Genomic DNA, 16,660 nt, shown 5'->3' with positions numbered 1-16,660 from the left:
TATGTTGTGGCTCTCGGTAATTATGGATACCTAAAGAGGTTTTTCATCGACCAATGAAACTCTTATACTCTGTTACTCACAAAGAGATGTGAGTTTTAAAAACCTGAATCATCCAAAAGCGGTTATGTACTTGAAAAAAAAATTGAGATATCTGCGCTATAAGCTTGCTTGCTTTGCTTAAGTTTATTTTTATTTTTTGAACTACAGTGAAATTGGATACAAAAGTACACTATCAAGTAGCGAATACCGCAGTGCCCGTGGCCTTTGAGTTGCCATGTCATTCCGGCCCTGGAAGTGCAGCAAAAACGTAGGTCAGTCCTCAGTGAAACTGGGCTAGTTCTCGAATTGCAACGACCCTTTCACTCTCGATATATACCTGCGCTTTTTACTATTCCCGGAATCGATTTCGGAGAAGGGACTTATTAAACACGACGCTTGTCAAACTTGCGATAACTCGTGTATCAATAGTATTTTATTGCTCTTTGATAAGAGTATATATTTGTAGAATGAAAGATCAATAATTGGTCAAAGGCTTTGGAATACTTTGAAATGTCGGATTTATCAGGAGATAAATAACATATTTACATACACGAAATCTTAATCTAATTATGTTTTTAATTGTGACAGTTTGAGACGCACAGATTTGCCGAAATGGCTGAAGTTTTGCAAATACATACCAAATGGATCCTAAAATAAATCAAATGCAGGACAAAAAACGGGTTAATTACTCTCGGGACGTTTTCTCTGAAAGGATCAATCTTGTTTTACGTCATTTAAACGCAAGTCACTTGTGATGTGTCGAATTATTGAAAGTACATATTAAAATGTCTTTTGTCGTGGATTATATATAGTTATTAATCTCTATATAACTGTATATATAATCCTCGTTAATTAGTCTCTATATATAGTTCACTTCCTCTTTAGAGAAACGATACTAAACAGGATTATTTTGAATTGCTTTAAAAATAATTTAAATAAAAAATTTGGTACAAATAGAATTTTAATTTGTAAAGATGAAATGTCGGTAGTACCTATATATTATAAACTACCCCTATTTTTTGAGTATATACTATTTTGAGTATATTTTATGCAATACTGGCTCTTTTCCAGTAATCAAAGCTATGGGTTTAGTTATTGTGTCGATATCGGTACGATCATTTATAACTCACATTCGACATCACAAAAGATGCGCAAAAAATCTGGAATGTGATGCGGAGAAAATGAAGTATTGAACACTTGCACTTTTAATTTTTTTCAACAATTTATACAACTTTAGATTTCTTTGTTTTTGATATCAGGTAGGTTAAAAACATATATGAATAGGTTGAAATTGTGTTTATATTATATAATATTCTATAGTCACAGGCTCCTGATATACTAACAGTTCTAACTACTTACATCAGGAATAACTTTTGATATTGGTTATTATTATTCGTTGGCGAAAATCGTTTTTATAGTATTTCGTTGAATTACATTCGATTCATAGTATAGTATATCTTCTTATAAAAATTTCAACGAACTGGGACGAATGAAAGTTTATGCAGACAGTTAAAATACGGAAGGTCGCATGTCTCAGAGACGTTTTGCGTCTTGTTGCAGCTTGTAACGATGGGCAAAATTCAAGGCAAGAGACGGGCTGGTAGAAGGACGAAGTGGTACGGGAGTGGAGAAGCTTTTTAGACTAGCTGAAGATATCCTAAATTCAAGTTGTTAACCAACCTTTACCAATAAAGTGGCAGAATAATTATTTAATTTTACACATAACTTATATTTGAATAATTTACTGTTTAAGAGAGTTTTTTACTCATGACTGTAGGTACAACAGACAAGCTAGCGTCCGTCATGTTGGCCCAAGTCAAGGGGTCTCGCTAAACTGATATCATAAGTACCCTGCGCCGAGTGCGATTAAAAAAATATCACTGTGTTGACTACTACAATGACGTAAGATTGTCCTATCAGTGATGACCAACCCTTGCTTCAGGTTACTTGCAAAGGAGATAGTATTTCCTGGTGGCGTATATATGCGCAGGTGGTTCTTGCTACTCTTTTTTTATGCTGTAATCAAAATGTATGTAAACAATTACAACAAAATGTAGCAACCTATTTCTGGCTAAAATAAGTGTGGAGTTGTCACTGAATCGAATCCCACTAAAACCCTGAATCGCACTTTCAAAGTGTTATAGACCATTGACCATTACAACAACAACCTTCGGACCGGCCTGTCAGTGGCTAGACTGGTCAAGCTTCTCTTTATATTGGAGGAACTGCACTGGTACGGCAAGATCCAAGGTTCCGAAAGCAACGCCAAAAATATTGAGCGATAATCAATCTTGTATACAAAAAATTTGCTATGGCTAGAAGATTCTTTCTCAACAAAGGCGTTCTCTTAGTAACGAGCACTAAACGAATTAATACCTTTGGTATAATAATAACTTTGGTAAATGCGTATTTAAATAAATGTTATTTTACGAATATAAACACGAATTTATTACTCATAATTTGCCTAACTCGACGTTTCGAGTGCTTTTGAGTGGTTCTTAGCGAGAGTCTGCTACTTATATTAAAGATGTATTTAAATAAGTACATCTCGCATCAATATGAATTTAAAAGAGCGATTGTCGGTATTTTACGTCAAAGAATGTTGAACGCGTGATTTCACAGTCTAGTGGTTAAATGTATCTTGTATTTTGCTTGGTTGCTTCGCCGGACCACAGTAAATTGCTGGGAGGCATTTAAACTTACAATAACTTATCCTTATAAAGTGCGGTAACATTAGATGTTACTATAATTTGTTTGGCCTCGAAAAATAAGCCCTTTCAAATATTTTGTTTGTTTAATTAGAAATAACTTTATTTCGTAAGTTTTTATATCGTTTTAAAAACGTGAAAGAGAAATTCGTTATTTATTTTAGTCAGTTATGCTAAGGGATTTTTTTTAGAATTAATTGTTTACAAGTAATTGTAAATGCTATGTAGTTGATTTATAGTTAAAGGATTATAATCGTAGCAAGAATTTGAGATATGAAGAATATATAGATATGTATTAAAAACTAAAGTTATCTGGCTCTTTTCAACTCGACGGAAACACAATTCAACTGAAAGAGACGAAATATGTTATTTACTGTGAAATTAAACCGATTTCGTTTTTATAAATAAGAAATAATGATCTTTAACATTGCTAAAGAGCAGTGTTGACTCCCTGGACCCTGAGGTCTTAGGATCGAACCCCAGGTTTGCACCAATGCACTTTGTGCGCAGTACCTACTCACTCGTACGGGGAAAGAAAACATTGCGAGGAAACCAATCCTTAAATTCAAGACCTGATAACCTACATGCCTTTTAGAAGAAATTAACACGAAACATACAAATATCTTATCGCACGACGAGAGGTTGTGACACAGGTTCTAAGAAATCATACTATTAGTGAAAGTTAAAAACACAAGAGCACATGATCTATACCGAATCTGTAGCAAACAATGGCTCAGTGAATAAAGTCAAGATATCGCACGCGAAGACTTTCGCTCGCCTGAACTCGCACACGTGCAGATTAAAAGGATTTTTCGAGTTCTTTGAAATTTTTTACAAAACATATGCCTCTTTTTGCTTAACCCACTTTAGACTCGATTATAACCTTCTTACCTACATTTGCCATGCCCTTTGTGCAAGTGAACACCGCCAGAACATGTTGCAAATAATGTTTTTTGTACTTACAGATAAGCCATCGGCATTTTTTGAGTTTTTATTCATATTTTCGCTGTATTTCGATTTCTATTATATAGTTTATGTTTCATGTTTGAACTAGTTATGAATGTGTATCGACTGAGAGTTACTGTGATTTTTCCTCCAAAGTGCAAAAATTACTGTCTGTTCAGTGCATTCAATTACACGTGGAAATTGTTTCGATTTTGTAAGCACATACAGCAACCTACTTGTGAAAAGAAATCAATGATGTAAGCAACAAGATGGCGAGCACTTTTTTAAATGCATACTCTTTTGATTTATTACTAAATAATAGTAATATTAATAGATCGTTGTGAATATAAAAGTCAGGCAGTCTGGAATATTAAAATCCACTGAAATGGACAAAAAATCAAGTGGGGTGTTAGGTTTTTGTTTGTGATCTTAAGTATACAGACCAAATGAGTCGCATATGGACAGGAAGACTCGCGGAATATACCCATATTCTCATGTTTGTGCAATAATATCAGGGTTGCCACCAGCAAAATCATATTTACTATGAACTAATTATTATATGTAGTTTTAAACACAAAATCTATATAATAATCTAAATAGGTATATAGAATAATTATGATATAAAAATCTTTAAGAAAAAGTAGCGGACGGCTTGAACTCGTAATTTGAAGATAATTTTGCCTCAAACGCTGCAAATCTTAGATATTCAATTCTTTGATAAAGAAGGATCTGACATCATCACCAATGCAACAATTCAACTCAATTTTAGTACTGTTACATAACTTACATACAAAACGAAGGGTATGATTTCCTGTAAAGCCTTATTTAGATTACCTACCGAAGTCGCTTAAAAACCAATAAAAAAATGTTTTAGTTACTTGATTCATTCAAAATTTTAATAATTTGATTCGTAATGAACATGTCAAATTCTCTTGATACCTGTGAGAAATCATTCCTGATGCATTTATATGCAATATTTTATACATTATGAATACATGTTTAAGTTTTAGTAAAGATTTAATTGTTGAAGAGAGCAGTGTTGGCCTAGTGGCATCAGCAGCGACCTGAGGTCGCAGGTTCAAAGCCCGGATGTGCACCAATGAAACTTTCTTTCTATGTGCGCATTTAACATATGCTCGAATGGTGAAGGAAAACATTGGGAGGTAACCGACATGTCTCAGATCCAAAAAGTCGACGGCGTGTGTCAGGCACTGGAGGCTGATCACCTACTTGCCTATTAGATTTAAAAATGATCATGAAACAGATTCAGAAATCTGAGGCCAAGACCTAAAGAGGTTGTAGCGCCACAGATTTATTTTCTGGACAGCCCTAAGCACGTTTGCTTCGGATCCCACGATGTGGCCTGTAACCTGAACCGGCGGTCCGCGGCTTCCGTCCGGCTTTTAGCGCCGTCCCATCGCTCACCACTCACCACACCTCCTTATGTACATTGCACGGCAAATCACATTATATGCTTCTATTATGTCGTATTCACACATAGATCATTACGTAAAGGTCTTAGAATTAGTAAAAGGTATTGTCAATGAATGAACAAAATTTGTATAAACAGGTATAAATACTTAAACACTTTATTGTTACAGAAACTTAAAATAATGAAGGAACGTATGACCAATGTTGCCTTGTATCTTGAAATCGATGATGAGGATATGGGGTGATCAGGATTATCTACGGACTAATCAGACATAAGGTTTAGTGATCTAAGCCATTAAACAAAATAAAGCACGTTGAACAGATACTGCGGATACTGGGATAGTATCAAAAATGAGCTTCATGCAACATCTCACTTTTAGTCACATAATTATGGAAACTAAATATTGGTTAATAAAAATTATAACGACACTAAATTCATATCTCAAATTCAAGTTTCTCATTCAAAAGACTAAAGAATCTTTGTCGAAGTTCACATTCACCACTATTCTACTCTCTTAAGTTCAATAAAAAATAAACATATAACCGGAATAAACATCTAATGACAAACAACTTAACCAATTTGGAAGATAACTCTGGAAGGAATTAGCGTTTAAGATACAGGCAAGGCCTAGTTTAAACGCTCATTGAATTATTTTATGTACGAGGTTACCCAAAATGAATAGTGTATCTCAAAGATTCGTTGCCTATTGTATGTTTATAAACTTTAAAATGCAAGTACAAAATGTAATTGATTTTGCGTCAAAAAAAGTGATTTTTATTATTATTTAAATACGCACTGTTGGACAGCCAGATTCCATTCAGTCAGATTGATATTAGTTAAATGTATAAAAAATTGCGATCGCATTAAAAAGGAAGCCCGAGGTGGTGGCTAGCGGCGTCTCACCGTTCGGGCAGCGGCCGCGGCGCCTCCCGGGGTCATTAATATTAATTAGGCGCGGTGCTCCCGCCGCCCGGCTCAATGCACAGCCTCTTTGCTTCTGACTCGCTGCGAAAATTAATTACTCACAATCTTTATGTTCCAATTATAAAGGCCTTCGCAACAAATTAAATCTGTCCGGCGCAGGCTTCTTTTGAGAGAGGTTTCACTCTCTTTGTTAATTTGATAAATGTTCTCGGGAGAAATTCTTTGAATTCGGTAAATCGCAGACACTTCAATTAATGCTAAAATAACGGATATGGCTGCGAAAGTAATAAAAAGCTACCGTGAAGTATTAACAAAAGCACGATAATTACTAACGTTCATTTCGATGAATAAAATGTTATAATTGTACGGCAACTGGCGGTTACGGATTGCGTAAGCGAAATCGATTCCCTATAGCTCAGCTTTTGCATAAGTACGACTTCCGCGTTCGAGGAGCAAAAACGAATTCTTCAAGAAAAAACTACGAAGTTTCCCTTTCATCGGGAGGCAAAATATTGAGCTGCGGTAACCGGATACGTTGGCGCGGCCTGGAAACAATAAAGGAACATCAACGTGTTATTACGTGAAACCAACATTTAATAAGCATGTTTTTTATTTTGCATCGGCTCTGGTTATCCATTAATTCGCTCGTTGTGCAAAAAATCGGTTTACCCACACCGTGCCGTATTTGAATAGTTGGATGGCGAACTCATTGTTATGGGAAGATGCGGAAATGGGATATTTTCTATCGAGAAATATAATATTCTCCGGCATTATGTTGACCCAAGGCAAAAAGTTACGATCGCGAAGTAATTGAACAATACTAAGTATTTATTATGTAAGAGAATTATGGTTAAACAGGATACGGATTGCATAAAAGAGTAAAGTAACATTTCAATGATATTTAGAGAATTGGAATCTTTAGGTGCCCTTATAAATGATAAAGTATATTTTTATGTATACTCCTTGATAATTTTTTTTATAACTACAATTATAATTACAATATTCTCTCTAAGCTCTTTGCTTATTTTGCTGCCTCAACCTTAGCCGAGGAAGATGTATCTAATTGACTTAGGGTCAAGAGAAGAGAAGAGCGTACCAATTCTTAAAAGGCCGGCAACGCACTTGAGAGCCTTCTGGCAATGTGAGTGTTTTTTAAAAATAACTAAAAAATAATACTTTATTTTTATCTGTACTCAGATAAATTAAATCAAAAGTGTACGGACGTTGATTAAAGATTTAAGCTGGCGCCTAGTAGATAGTACCGGTGACCCCAGAGCTGGTGCTTTCAACAACGAATAAGTATCGCACAGGGATCAAACTTTTTAAATGTGTTTTAATTTTCTATATATTATTTTTGAATTATAATTATTATTACGATGTAGGTTAAGAAAATTGTATAAATATAATTAAAAACTACAAATTAGCATTCTGAAATATGTATAATAATACTATTTTATAGGTATGCAAGCGTGTGTGTATAACTTATTCCAAAAAAAATAAACGAAGAAACTCAATTACCTACATATTTTTATATTACCATGTAGGTGAAGAAAATTGGAAATACTGTATATTTGATTGTATTATTTAGGTTTTAATACACGATACAGTATTTTTATATTTATATTCCTAATTTTGCACGGTTTCCGTTGTCAATCATAACACTACAATGAAAGAATTTTGATCGGAGTACAACAATTTTGAGTGACGAAGGTGCACCCACACAATAAAAATCGACATTAAATGCTCTTTTCGCGATTAATATTTTCTGCCATTTCAGCATTAGTGTCAAATCCCTCAAATGGCTTCAAATTGTGGTGGTTAAGAACTTGATCCATTCAAAGAACAGCCCAACGTTTTTAATCGTTTTTACGCCCTTTATCGGAGGTTTTTAAAAATTCTTGAATTCAGGTCTTCCACAACTACTCTGCAGACGTTTTAATGACACGTAATAGTTTTTACAAATTTTTTACACCTAATAATAAAATGTTAGGTAAAACACCGTTCTCTGAAAGTTTGATAGAACTTCTGGTAAGCTTACGTATTTACATAACTCAACGTTGTACAGTTAAGATGATACTTATGTCACGCAAAAACAGAAGCTTTTATTAACATAAGTAATTATGACGTTTTTGCTCAAATGTAGCATTACAAAAAGTGAAACTTCACACTTTTTTTTATCTCCATGCATAGTTATAAAACAATTTCCTGTCTACTGACCATGGACAAGTGGATTTTGTTCTCAGATCGAATAAGATTAATGAATGTTGAATTAGATACGACGAAGATCGGAAGTATCCCAAATGCAATTCGAGATTTTAAAAAAAATGCACTGCCCGCAGCTGGCCTGAACGTAATCCGATCATTATTTTTTATTTGATGTACTTTTTACAAAAATGACAATCGCATTGATCTGAGTTTAATCTATTAAACTAGTTTTAAATACACATTAAAATGTTTATATAGCAAAAAGGTTATTGCATTTAATTACATATATCGAAAAATTAAATTAAGATGTATCTACGCCATTTTGGCATATAATCGGAAGGTTGTCGCAGACAATAATTGTAATTAATTTTGCTTTTATATTTATTAGACACTTGTAGCTCTGTTTGCTTATATATACGCATTAGTATGTGATTATTATTTATTTAATTGTACGTACTTCGTATTGTGGGAACCATTGATATGTAATACAAAAACCTTTGTTCGATTTCAAACGTAAGAATATTTCGAGTTCGTAGGATCACAAATCTATATATATCCTTTAAGGTGTATAAATATTTTTAAACGATAAAACTATTTGAAAGTCTATAATTTTGTTTCTTTAATACCTATTATCGTTCTAAGACTCAACTCTTTAGTAAACGTACACTTATGGGTAGCGATTTGTTTCTGACATTGGACATGAAAGCAATGGTTTAGGGAGTTGCTGATTTTAGGCGAGGGTGTTGAGTAATTCGAAGTTGTCAAAGCCAGAAGGTAACTACAAAGGACGGCCAAAGTATTTTTTTGGAAAGGATTCGAATGTCCGAAACTAAAGCTGCGTTATAGGGCATCAAAACCAAATCATACATTCCACAATTTGTTTATTTATAAGGTTAATTTCATAGATAGCGATATAGTAATATATATATATATATATGTATATATATAGTAATATCCGGAATACCTTAACCATTTCATTCTACATTATCTTATCTACTTTTTCTTTTTTATAATTTCGTTTATTAAACCCTAAACACACAAACAAATATACAGTATTTACAATTTTCTTAACCTACGTATAGATAGTAATAACAATTTTTTTTTAGGTTTGGTCTCTTTTGCTTCTTATGATTGATTTGCGGCTGCTCTAGGTACCTTACAAAAAATTTGTGTGACTGAAAACTTGGCGATTTAAAAGAGTGGCGGAGAGTTTCTTGCCAGTTTTTCTTGCCCGCTCTTGATTTGCAAACAAGTAGTAAATGTAAATTTTGAATGTCAATTTATCATCTTTTCTGTTGACCTTCATAAGTGTACTTGGTAACGTATATGAATAAAGTTATTTTGAGTTTGAGTGTAATGGAATGAAAATTTTAAAGTCTTAAATTCTTAATAACAAGCAATTCTTAATGGCAGAAACATTTAAATCGAAGAGGTCAAAGCTAAATTGGCGAATAATACATTTGGTTTATCGTCTCCTTATATCGTCTCTTAATCTGTCGTCGGTATTATGCAAAAAAGGAATCTTCATGTGCAAATTGAACTTAACCTATGCACAGCGGGTCCCAAATCGAATGTCAAAAATAAGTTAAAAATTGCATAAAAGCTCCCTCATACCACGTGCTTTGTAAAATAAAAAAATAACGTCCTTTAGGTACCACCTGGACACTTTTTCTAATATCCACGGGTCAAAAAATATTCAATAGTCTTTTTGCATTGCTGGATGGAGGTCACTACGGTAAAAAATCGACATGTGCTCGAATTATGCATTTCGTTGCATCACAATAGAGTGTGGCACGAGGACGTGTTTTAAAAAATCGCGAATTCATGTCAAGCTAAGAGATCATTGTGCGGTGTCTTTGGTTTGACTTTGTTTATCTCACCCTCGGGATGGGAAACAAATTGACATCTAGATAATCCTAACAATTGTGTTTAAATTTGATAAAAAATCGATGTTTTAAAGATTGATTATACACAAATTAGGGTAAAAAGTATCATTTATATGACAATAATGTTCATACTGCGACGGGATTTTATTTTTGAAATATATGATTAACATGGTGGATGGTACATGACGTAGGATATCGCAGTCACAGTCTCTATCTCATGATTTCTAACGAATAACGTTATAAATTTACTTTTATATCCGTTAAGTATAATAATAATCATTTATTAGCAAGAATATGGTACAAACATATGGTGGTACAATCTAACCATCACATATTCTGCCACGCATTATTTGCTTTACTTAATTAAAAGGTAGAATTTTACATAGAAGTTACATATTACACTAAAAATCATATCATCATATGCTTATATATATATTATTTTATCACCACATCATCACATTATTAAAATATCTTATTACATTATCAAATTAATGCCAATAATAATGTATCACCCAAATAATCATTATTAGAAAAATATATATTTTTTCGAAAAGTAGGCAATAAAGTAAATTTTTGAAGTTATACTTCTTTAGGCGCGTTATGAAAAATTGATGAGAGTGAAATTTTACGATGCGTGCGCACCGTGACACAAAATTAACAGAATGAAGTTGCCCACGGAAGATGCTACGGCATTGGAGATAATTTAAAAACAACATTCGAACAATAATATAATTTATGTGACGTAATGTAAGAGAATAATAATAAATATTTAATTTTTAAAATGTAAACTGAACTTCATTGACTATAATGACTCCTTTTCCAGTCTTTGATTATTTTACTGTAATTAATTATTTGCATGCAATCAAAAACTATTTTTAATAATGCCAAAGAAGTATAACTTCTTACGCGCGTAAATGAGTACACGCACCCTTTTTTTTAACATCCAGTATGAAATCTTTGAATGTTTTTGTAAATAATTATAGACCTCGATTTCCATACACTAAATTTCTGGATACACTCGAAATTTATAAATTACTCATGTATTCATAAATATTGCATATAAATCCTACTTCTTGGTCTAACAAAATCGATGTATTTATCTAAAAACTTATTTAAAATACGTTATCCTTTAGGGTGATCAATGGGAGATAAGACCACGTCCCATGTTTGCATCAAACAAAGAGCAAGCGCTAAACTTATCGGACGTTTATACAGGAACATTTGAAAAAAAATGTTATTTTTGAATTTGTGCAAGATTTGACAGCGGAGACGTTCCGTGAAAAGGTGACAGCGTCACAAACAACCCGAGACGTTTGAAAGACGTTATGAATGGGCCTTGAAAGGAGTGATGGAGCTGTCCATTTTATTGAGCTCTGTTGGACCGTGCTCGCATGTACAAAAAATATGTTTTGGGTCCGCTGTAGGCTTTGTTAAGGACTGTGAGGGTCGGTCTAGGCTTTCTAGGAGGCATAAGACCGACTAGAAAGAGTGAAAATTGCTCACGTGCAATGTTTGGTATCCCACATGTTTAACTTTACAATTCGCTGTTTGGTTAGGGTGATAAGTGAAAATTTTAATTAAAAGGAATGTTTTAGGCTGGTTTACAATCGAATTGAGTATTGTCTGACATTAAGAACAATCAGATATTTTTAAAAAACAGGGGGCAGAAGGCTCACCTTATAGTGATGGCGATGGGCACTCCCAATGCCGGTGGGCTTGCGAGCGCGTTGTCGGCCTTTTAAGAATTGGTACCCTCTTTTCTTATACAAATGTATGTATTGTTAAAGCACGCAAACGTATATACTGGATTTATATTAAAGTTTAATATTTTGTAGCCATTTGTAAATAAAACATATGCGTATTAGAGAATTTGAATCATTTGTTCGAAATTAGGTTTTGTTTTGCTTGTAGTGTTAATATTTTAAATTGATGTCCTGTGGTTTATAGTTAATGTATAACTAGGTTTCATCACTTAACATTCACTTGCCAATTGGGTTTTGGAACTTCCAGTAACAACTATGATGATTGTTTCTTATTAATCTGTAGTACGTAAGCGACACACCTTAGTTATTTTTTATTTATTTCTCAGATCAAAAGTACGTAAATCCATTCAAAATGTATTAATGTTGTAAATTTTATTATATTCTTTTGATTTCTAAACCCTATGATGCGTATCGATAGTTCGCAATGACAATTCTAAGAGAAAAAGGGAATTATTCATCACACCCGGAAGGGGAGAGTCCGTGACGCAAGGACAGAACTGGCCACCTGTCTACAACGTCATAAGTGAAAGCATTAAAAACGACTTTAAATCGTTTGCATAAAGTGCATAATACATTAATCTTAAAAAGCGAGGGTCCAGTTCTATGTTGCCTTTGCAGAATCAAAAGTTTAAACGTCCGAGGAGAACAAAGGGCGATCCTATTCAGGGATAAATATTCAATGTGAATCCTTTGCGATCATACTATCGGCTTGGGTGATTGTCACCAGCTCTCACCTGCGAGATGGACCGGAACGATACAATAGATAAAAAATAGAACTTCCTATATGCAGTATTTAAAACTTAAACACTTCCCAACTATAGTTTTATACATATTTTATTTTGTTAGTTGACTTTATTGTATTTCTTGGGATTTATTTACCTAAATTTGGAGTTGTTTAAATTGTTCTCAACGTTATTTTTTCATAGGGGGCGACTACGGCGACGACCAAAAAACGGCAGTTATCGCAGCCCATCGACACACATTTTAGTGGGTGCGTTGCCGGCTTTTGAGAGAGGAGTATACTCTGTCTTAAACGGAAAATAGAGGTCGTGTCTCCCAGAGAAGATACCCACTGAGAGTGGATTCCACATAATACAAACATATTTTATACCACCCATTTACATCATCTAGAATTTTTGTGTGTATATTTATGTGTTTATTATTATTTCTAGAGTGAAATAACAGCTGTATAGCGGTTTGTAAAACAAGTATAACGAAAAATGTCATTTGAAATCACAATAACTGATCCGAATTTATAATTACTGCCATTGATTAATATTATAAAAACGTGACAATTAAACATTTAATACAACCGTCAATCTCTGCAAACAAGTTTCTAATCAATCACAAGATTGTATTTATATTGTATCAATTGATTCTTGATCCCTTCCCAGTTATGTTTCCTAAAATTTACATTAAAATCCACAGCAAATACAAAAAAAACTGGCTAAACTCAAGTCCATTGTGTTCAATTGATTCGTAACGGCCGAATACGCAATAAAGTGAATGAAATATTCACAATTTTTATAATTTCCTCGGCACATCTGTCGCTCACACGGAAGGGATCGAATTGTAATAATACGCAATTATGTTGCATAAGAACAATGTTTAGCATAACGTGTATTCACAAGTCATGTGTCCCAATGGGACGGACACATTTCTGTGTGTCACACATCTTTTAGGCAAGTAGAACAACAGCAACAAGTCACAATTCGGGCTCATAAAGAGAAATCAATTAATTGTGCTGCCTAGGGGTTCAAATACACTGTGCACGTGTTATATATGAAGTTATTTATTTACTATATACATTATACATATATAGTATATGGTACTGATCATGGTAAATAATACTTAAACTCAAGTTGCATATATTTTTCGACTAGTATTTTTATTATAACAAATTATTCTGATTTTGGACAATATTTTAGAAAAATGTGTGTATCAATGTTTTATTTACTACAAAAACAAAAGCTTTGTTTTGTTATGTAAAATGGCTTTGTCAAAGGATCCCGGCAGCGGCATTGTAATTTTTGCAAGAATATTTAACAATACACCGGCAGAGCCATAAAAGTATATCGCTCCAATTTGCCAAAATAGTCAAAAATACTATTGTTTCATTAGACAACGCAATAGGACAAATTGCTTGCGCATTTCGGAACCCTTTGTTTGCGTTTCTAGGAATAATATCGCTTGGTTTCATAACTTTGGCACGTTTGATTTAGCTTTAAGTAAAAACAGCTTCTTAAATGAATCTATTACAGCAAATGTAAGACAATATTCATATAAATATGTTTACGCGCAAAAGAAAGACAATACATGGTAGTAGTTATTCATAAAGAAGTTTGTGACGTTTAAATAGAAATAATCCGAATGCTACACTCATGAACTTGCGGTTTGGTATATGAGTAGTACCTAAATTATGCTATCAAAGTTTCATATTTTAAAAAGGTTGCTTTTAATGAAAACTATTATAAGTTTTGACGACCTTGGAAGGACCCTTCGTTATATACCTACGTTACAATACCATTACTAACATTTCTCTTGTATTGATTAACTATTAATCTACATAGTATATTTTTTCACCTTTGCAATGTAATCTATTGAAATCGATATTGTTCTTTCATTACTGACTAAAAAAATACTTTAATGTTTACCTACCATTATGCAGATGGGCAATTGCTATCGTAAAAGTGAAAGGGTTCCATTGTCTAAGGTCCGACAAAGTGCGAATAACCCTTGCGAAAAGAAACTGGTTTTAAAAGCAACTTTTGGGTCAAACGTCCTTGAATTCTCCTTGGCAAGGCTTAATTGTCGCTTCAAAGAGTTGAGATGAAAGCGAGGGTGGTCCCACCCTCGAAAACAATAGCTTTCACCCAACTTTCGCTTTTAATGAACCTTGGTCTGTACTTAGGTCAAGCCTTCCAACGATAAGGTTTCTGAATACGCATTATTCTGACAATATTCCTTCTGATCTAGAGATAGATGAAGTATTTTAATATGAAACTTTATTTAAAAAAAACTCCATATTGTGGTTATTAAACGATAAATTGTGAACATTACAATATTCAAATATTTTTTATTGATTGTATTTAAATCTAATATAGTTTTAGAATTAGATAAGAGAAGGGTTTGTTAGTATTTCTGAACATATTTTTACCAAGAACGGATAGTTATGTAGTGATTGATCAATATTATACAGTGTTTCCTTAATGAAATATGCAAATTTGTAATATAATTATTATATTCAATATTTTTAATGAAAAACAAATTTAAAACATTAATAAATATCATTTGCTTTACTATATAAATAAATAAATCATCTTCGTCCTTAAGAAATTTCTGTAACATCTGACTATAACATAGTCATACATGCTGATCTATAATATGTTAAAACATCGAATTTCGTAGTAAGTAGTGTATCTAAGTTTAAAATTCAAATAAACTTTAAAAAATCCCTCTGTTTTCTTTATGTTTAACACCCTCATAAATTACGTCGATGTTTATTATAGCAAAACTATGTTTTAACCGCCGATCTAATTAATGATTATTTTATTGATATAGGATAAAATGCACCTGCCTTGCGAAACTTGCAAATAACAAAGATCTAATTTAAAGATCTGGTACATTTCTGCTTCCGAAGGCAAGGTGCGACAGCGTGTGCCAGATAACAAGCCTAAACATCCTGAGAGATAAGGACAAAACATATAAAAGAAATGAGTGATTTTTTATCTTAAAAAAGTGCACCGTGTTCACATTCTTCAGTCTAAAATGAAACGTAACTACATATATATACAGTTTAAATTTCCACAAGAAACGTAGGCACGCGACGACAGCAGGTGGGCACGCTTAAAAAACTAACAATCTTCACCGTGCATTGTGAGTGAAAGAAGTGTTTTCTTTCATAATTATCAGTGGCTAAATAAGGGGTCGGTTTATAAATATAAAACGTATACAAAGCTTTCTCTAATAATGATTGTATTTATGGAACATATTTAAGAACATGACTATCCTTATTTAGATAATTTCTTGATCTACTTGTAGTCCAAGACTTAATGTTTACTAACAAGATAGTCCAGTACACATAAAAATTGTATACACAGAGCAGAGTTGGCCTAGTAACTTCAACGTGCGACTCTCATATCTGTGGTCGTAGGTTTGAGCCCCGACTGGTGCAACAATGGTCTTTCTATCATCGTGACGAAACCGACTTGCCTTAGACCCAAAAAGCCGACGGCGTGTGTCAGGCTGCTGATCACCTAGTTGCCTATTTGATTGACAAATGAACATGAAACAGATACAGAAATCTGAGGCCCAGACCTAAAAATGGTTGTAGTGCCACTGATTTATTTATTCGAAGACCAGTCACTTTACGAGCGGCTTGAGCCCTTGGCGTTGCGTAGAGATGTGGGATCTCTCTGCATCTTCTACCGCATTTACCATGGAGAGTATTCAGAGGAGTTGTTCGGACTAATACCTGCAGCTGAGTTTCATCATCGGACATCAAGGCAGAATACAAAACACCATCCGTATCACCTTGACGTCCGTCGTTTCACAAATGAGCGTTTCTTAAGGTTATTTCTGCCGCAAACCACCACGATGTGGAACCAGCTGCCCACTAAAGTATTTCCGAATCAATTCGACTTAGGGTCCTTCTAGAAAAGAGCGTACCAACTCTTTAAATGCTGGCAGCGAGCTTGCGAGCCTTCTGGCAGTGCGAGTGTCCATGGGCGGCGGTATCACTTAACGTGGTGAGCCCGT

Source organism: Pieris napi, chromosome 23 (assembly GCF_905475465.1).
Source record: "Pieris napi chromosome 23, ilPieNapi1.2, whole genome shotgun sequence".
Taxonomy (NCBI): domain Eukaryota; kingdom Metazoa; phylum Arthropoda; class Insecta; order Lepidoptera; family Pieridae; genus Pieris; species Pieris napi.
The sequence above is the reverse complement of the archived record's forward strand: the minus strand, read 5'-3'. Positions refer to the sequence as shown.